This window comes from Eumetopias jubatus, unplaced genomic scaffold (assembly GCF_037043125.1).
Source record: "Eumetopias jubatus isolate StellerSeaLion01/CBP00866 unplaced genomic scaffold, mEumJub1_p1.0 scaffold_17, whole genome shotgun sequence".
Lineage (NCBI taxonomy): Eukaryota > Metazoa > Chordata > Mammalia > Carnivora > Otariidae > Eumetopias > Eumetopias jubatus.
In genome coordinates this window covers 71,800,636-71,807,955 of record NW_028274823.1, presented here as the reverse complement: position 1 = coordinate 71,807,955, position 7,320 = coordinate 71,800,636, and positions in this window count along the sequence as shown.

Below are 7,320 nucleotides of genomic sequence, written 5' to 3'. Positions count from 1 at the left end.
TTCTTCCTTCTCAAGAAAAGTAGTACCAACCCCACGCCCTCGGTGAATGCACATAGGCAGCCTTGGCCTCTGGCCTTTTGACATCTTCACATGTGTGAAGGAGGGTGGGAGTTTTTCCACTCCTGGCTGAGTTCTTTCCAAGAAAATGATCTCATTTATCTTGCTGAAAGGCTTATTTTTACAGTGCACATTTCATTTTCCATTATTTAATAGGCACATAATGTCCCTCAGCTTCCTTCGAAGTGATCTCATGCGTGGGGATTATATGCATTGTTCCAATTCATATAGGCGCCCCAGTAAATCTCCATATATTTCTTTCAGCACTGCGGTGATAAAAATACATTGGGCGATGTGTGCCTGTAGTTTGGTTTGAGGAAAAGTTTCAGTGTGCAGAATAAATGCTGTTGACTTAGGAGCAGGGGCTGAGAGGTGGGGCTGGGCAGCAGATGGTTGGAGACCCCCACTCCAGGCGGGGCTTGACAGGGGTGGGAGGGGCTGGGGGGGGACAAGATGTCCACGGAAAGTTATTCGTGGTGCTTGGCAAAGGTGATAGGGCAGAATTTCTGCAGACCCAGTGTAATAGGTGTAGGGACCAGTGCAGTGGGGTTTGCAGCTGGGGAGAGCAATGGGGCCACACCCTCAATAGGACAGAGAAAAGTAGGAATTTACAGGCAGGGAGCAGGGCAGGGAGGGGAGGCCAGTGGATGGAAAACAAAGGGGAAACATCAGGGTAAGGAAGGATTCTGGCTAACCTGACCTAACAGAGTTCTTGCTGAGGGCTGGACAGGCGGTCACATGTCACCCAGGGGGAGCAGGGTAGTCCCATCAGGTAGCAAGGCGGCGGGATGTTGGAGAAGCTGACCGAGCAGAGTTCTTGCTCAAATTGGACAAAGCAGAGATGAACGCAGATGTCCAAAAGTCGAGGCCTCATTGGGAAAAAGATTCTGAAGAAGTTGATTGAGTTTGATCAAGGAGAGAATCTTTGTCAAAAAGGAAAGTCTGACTCTACAGGTTTGCTATTTACATTTAGAAAGTGATGTTTGCCAAAGCTTTCAGAACAGAGGTCCAAGATCGGAGACAGATGCCTAAGACATCCTGGGAGGCCCTTGGTGCCCTAGATTTGGGGAAGAATACTGACAAATCTCGGAAGGAATCTAAAAATTCAACCTCAGCAGCGTCTGGAAAAAAGCTCTGCCCAGTCTTGGTCTTGTTTCCAAAGGCTTGCAAGCCTAGTGAAGTTCTTGTTCAAGTGCAAATAGCTGGCAGCTACAGCTGTGTTTAAGCAAAACGTGTCTGAGAAGTGATGGCCCCTCAGTCTCAGAAATTTCCAGTGAGGAGCTTGCACACCTTCCTGAACCAAGGGAGGTGAGAGCTTTCTGGAGAATCCTGATCCTACTGCCATGATAAGAAATCAAAGCTCTAGGAAACAGTGGTGGCAATTTTTCAGGAAATGGATTTCAACTTAAAAGCAATAGGAAAAAAAGTTGCAAGTAAGCTTTTATAAATAGGAGAAAAAATTATTAACTAATCCAATTCTCTTGACTCAATTTCTTGGAAATTAGCCCTAAATCTTCCCAAGAAAGATATTTTTGAAATCCCCGCCCCCCCACCCAAGTGTTCTTCGGAATTGACCCTGATTAAAGTGTTCTTTTACAGTCTGCGTATGTTAAGTTTTTTAAAAGATTTCATTTATTTATTTATTTGAGAGTACGCATGAGTGGGGGGAGGGGCAGAGGGAGAGAGAGAATCTTAAGCAGACTCCCTAGTGGGCGGGGAGCCCGACACAGGGCTAGATCCCTGGACCCTGAGATCATGACCTGAGCTGAAATCAAGAGTCAGATACTTAACCAACTAAGCCACTCAGGCACCCCACAGTCTAAGTGTTTTAATAGACTTTATTTTTTAGAGCAATTTTAGGTTTACAGAAACATTGAGTTCCCATACATCCTGTTTGCCCCCTGACTTTCCCTATTATTAACATCTTGCATTATTGTGGTATATTTGTTACAATTGGTGAACCAACGTTGATACATGATTATGAACTAAAGTCCGCAGTTTACACTAGGGTTCACTCTCGGTGTTGTACAGTTCTGTAGGTATCTTCTGATGCTTGTGGAAAAAAGGCAAGAATTAATTCAGAGAAAACTCCTTTATACTTAGAAAAAATGTCTGAGACCTGAGGTGATTGACTATTCATCTGAGTTACACGTTTTTGAGAAAGATTTATTCTGTGCAGTGTAAGGCATAAAATTTGCATTACATCTGGTCCTTCTTATAATAGTTGTATTATAGGAAATTCTCTCAGGAAGAATTTCATCATCAGAGTGAGCAATTGTGTGTATATATACGTATCTAATGGGGAATTAAAATTCAATTTTTGTATTTGTCACTGAAGACAACTTTAGACATGTTGCCTCCAGACAGCCCACATTCATGATGCAAGTTGAATCTTTACTCAGAGTGGGAAAGTTCCTTGTGTACACAACCACCATGCTCAGCAATTGTCACCATGCTTGAGCCAGGTGCCACTGGGGAGGGAGGGAGAGGGGGGAGGGAGGGCTTTGCTCCTCCTTTCCTGTTGTAGCCCTGGTTCAGCGGCCGAGGACTCCCACGCCCTCTCCCCACGTGGAGGCATGCTAGAGAGGACCAATCTGCTCTCCTTACATCCTGGGCTCTCTCTTTTCCTGGAAGAGTGGCTACTAGGATCACTCAGGGACTGACATCCACAAGCCAGTGTCTGCAGGGTCACTGCACTGAGAGGTCGTGGGCATAACCTCTGCACTTTCAGGATGACCCATGTGCAAGGCGTGCCAGTTACTGGACTCTCATCTTTCAGCTGCACACTCACTCTTTCAGACCCGCCTCTGCAATGCTGAGGCTGGTTCTCTGCAACACCCATTTCTGCTTTGCCATCTGCTCCCCATTGGACCCTGCCAATAAGGGACCTACACGGAGCCTGCAAAGTGTGTGGAGGAAGAGGGAACTCCCGGCTTCTTGTCCACTTGCTGTTCCTGGGAGCATCACCCTGCAATGCTTCTCTACCCCAGAAGAAGCAAGCCTTCCTGTTGCAGAGGATGAGGTCTTCAGTTTCTCCAACTCTTGCAGAGCCAGCCTAATGGCACCCTCTTCAGATGCCACACTACCTTCAGGCCTCGCCCACTGCAATCCAGAGTTTAACATCACTTCAAGGAGGGTTTGCCCACTGATGACTACATCTGGTTCTTCATTCACTATTCACCAGCTATTGCTCTTCATGCATTGCTCCCACTGGTTGTAATCTGACAGAAGAGGAGAGGTTGAGTGCAGCCAGACCCACCTAGCCCCACACTCATCTTTGTAGACTGTGTGACTGCCAGGCTACATTCGTGACTATAAACTACTGCATACTGCCAATAGGAAAGAGGCCTGGGAGAGATCAGAGCACAGAAGGAAGGGAGAACCTTCTATTTCTGGTTTTGGCAGTGTAGTATTCCTGGCAGCTGTAAGAGCAGCAGGAGTGGAGTGATGTTGGAGCAGAGGTAAAGCTGCTCTGGACTCTGGGAGGCCGGCAGCTGTAGCACCTGTTTGGCATTTCCAATCTTTGTGATGTTTGTGATGGTTACAGCAGCAGAGGAAGGCTCATGGACTCCTGTATGTTTTGTGTGGGGGACAGACATGAATCTGGGGGAAAGGGCACTAGAGGGTGAATTGTGTAAGGCCTAATGACAACCCCTCAAAGATGTTCATGCCCTAATCCCAGAAAACTGTGACTATGTTATACTACCTGGCGAAAGGGATTTTGTAAATGTAATTAAGATTACAGACCTTTAAATAGACATTTAGTCTTGATTTTCTGCATAGTGTGGAATACAAACCTTCAGTTAAATGCTGTTGTCATTCCACCTAATAAAGCTTAAAAGCAAGACTCAGAAGGATCAAACTTATTTCAAATAACTTAACTGTGTTCCTGAACAAAGATCAAGAATATTTATAGGAATATAAAAACATCCAGAAACCAAGGTAAAAGTCTTAAGTTTAAAGAAGTCAATCAAAATAAAAAATTGTCCATCATGCAAAGAAGCAGGAAAGCACAACACATAATGAGGGAAAGAAACCAGTCAGTAGAAGCTGACCTGGAGCTGACACAGATAATAGAATTAGTAGACAAGACATAAACACTGTTATAACTATATTCCATGTGCTCAGGAGGTTATAGGAAAGACTAAACCTGCTAAGTAGATACACAGAAGATGTAAAAAGACCCAAAATGAACTTCTAGAGATGAGAACCACAAGTGGATTAGATGAACAAAAATACACAGGATGGGATTATAGCAGAGTAAACATTAAAGAAAAACAGTAAATTTGAAGACATAGCAAAAGAAACCCAATGAAACACAGAGAAAAAAGGCTAATAAAAAATAGATCATATAAGCTATAGGACAACTTCAAGTAACCTTGAAGTGCTCAGAATTCCAGGGTGGAAGGACAAAAATATTTGAAAAAAATTAAGACTGAACACTTTCAAATTTAGTGAAAACTATAAACTCACAAACCCAAGAAGTTCAATGGATGTTAAGCCCAAGAAACACAAAGAAACTACAAAGGTACATTATAATCATATTGCTTGCTACAAGTGACAAGGAAAAAATACTTAAATGAAGCCAGAAAATAGGGTCACATTATATGCAAAGAAACAAAAATAAAGATGAAAATAGCTTTCTTATCAGAAATATTGCAAGACTCAAATTACTAGAATTGGAATGGAAGAAGGGACATTACAACCAATTTCACAGAAATAAAAAGGAATATAAGAGAATACAATGAACAAATTGTATGCCAATAAATTGGATAACCTATATGAAATGAGCAAATTTTCGGAAATTCACAATCTATCAAAACTGAGTCATGAAGAAATAGAAAATCTGAATAGAACTCTAACAAGTTAAGGAGATTGAATCAGTAATCTAAAATCTCCCAACAAAGAAAAGCCCAGAAGTAGATAGCTTCACTAGTGAATCTTACCAAACATTTAAAGAATTAGCGTGAATCCTTTTCAAATTGTTTCAAAAAATTGAGGTGAGGGAACACTTCTTGACACATTTTATGAAGCCAGTATTACCTTGATAAAAAGCCAAAGACACCACAAGAAAGGAAAACTACAAGTCAATATCCCTGATGAATAATGATACATAAATCCTCAACAAAATATTTGCAAACCGAAGTCAGTGACATATTAATTACACACCAAGCACAAGTGAAATTTACTCCTGGAGTGCAAGGATGGTTCAACAAATGAAAACCAATTAATGCAACACACCGTGTTAATAGAATGAATTAAAAAAACCCACATGATAATATCAAATGCAGAAAAAACACTTGACAAGATTCAACACAATTCAATGATAAAAACACTCGATAAACTAGGAGTAGAAGGAAATATCCTCAACATGATAAAGCCATATATGAAAAACCTATAGCTAACATCATATTCAATGGTGAAAGACTAATTAAAGTCAGGAATAAGACAAAGATACATGCTTTCACTAATTCTATTCAACATAGTACTGGAAGTCCTAGTCAGAACAATTAGGCAAGAAAAAGAAATAAAAAGCATCCACATTGGAAAGGAAGAAGTAAAATTATCTCTTTTTACAGATAGCCTGATCTTATACATAGAAAGCCTTAAAGAGTCCATGAAAAACCCTGTTAAACTAATGAATGAAATTATCAAAATTGTAGGACACAACAAAAGTCAACACATAAAAATCTGTTGCATGTCTATAGACTGGCAATGAACACCCACAAAAGGAAAAAAACCCACAATTCCATTTATAATAGTATCAAAAAGAATCAAATACTAGGGATAAATTTAGTCAAGGAGGCAAAAGTCTTATACACTGAAAACTACAAAACATTACTATAAGAAATTAAAGAAGACATAAATGGAAAGTTATTTTATGTTCATGGTTAGAAAACATAATTAAGATGTCAGTACTATGTAAAGCAATCCACAGTTCCAACACAATTCCTATTACCCCAATGGGATTTTTTTTTTTTTGCAGAAATAAAAAAAACCATCCTAAAGTTTATATGAAATTTCAAGGGTGATAGCCAAAACAATATCGAGAAAAAAGAGCAAAGTTGGAGTACTCACACTTCCTGATTTCAAAACATACTACAGAGCCACAATAATCAAACAGTGTGCAACTGGTCTAAGGACAGACATATACAGACCAATAGTATGCAATAGAGCGTCCAGAAATAAACTGTCACATATAGGGTCACTTGATTTTCGGCAAGAATGGTAAGACCGTTCAGTGGGGGAAAGGACCAGTCTTTTCTATAGACAGTGCTGGGAAAACTGGATATCCACAAGCAGAAAAATGAAGTTGGACATTTACCTTACACCATATACAAAGTTTGACTCAAAATGGGCTAAAGACCTAGACTTAATGGCTGACCCTATAAATCTAGTTGAAAAATGGGAAAATCCTGATGATGCTGGTTTTGGCTTGATTTCTTGGTTATGACACCAAAAGCTCAGGCAACAAAAGAAAAAATACATAAATTAGACTTCATCAAAATTTAAAACTTTTGTGCATCAAAGGATGCTGTCAGGAGAAGGAAAAGACAAGCCACAGAATGGGAGAATATGTTTGCAAATCATGTCTCAGACAAGGAATTAATACCTAGAATAATAACTCCTCCAGCTCAAGAACAAAATCTAAACAACCTAATTCAAAAATGGGCAAAGGATTTGAATGTTTATTTCTCTAAAAAGATGCTCAACATCATTAGTCATTAGGAAAATGCACATCAAAACCACAATGAGATACCACTACACATCAACTAAAATGGCTATTCTGAAAAAAAAAATAGAAAAGGAAAATTACAATGGTTGCTGAGGATGTGAAGAAATTGGAACCCTTGTGCACTGCTAGGGGGGATATAAAATGGTGCAGCTGCAGTAGAAAATAGCTTAGCTGTTCCTCAAATAAATGAAGCATAGAATTACCATGTGACCCAACAATTCCACTCCTAGGTATGTACCCCAAAAGAATCAAAAGCGGAGACTCAATCAGATATTTATACATGCAAGTTCATAACAGCATTGTTTACAATAGCCAAAATATGAGGGTTGCCTGGGTGGCTCAGTCAGCTAAGTATCCAAGTCTAGATTTCAGCTCAGGGCATGATCTCAGGGTCACAAGATTGAGCCCTGTGTCATGCTCTGCACTGGGCATAGAGCCTGCTTAAGATTCTCTCCCTCCTTACCTCCTCTAGCACACACGTACACTCTGTCTCTCTAAAAAACAAAAACAAAAACAAAAACAAAACA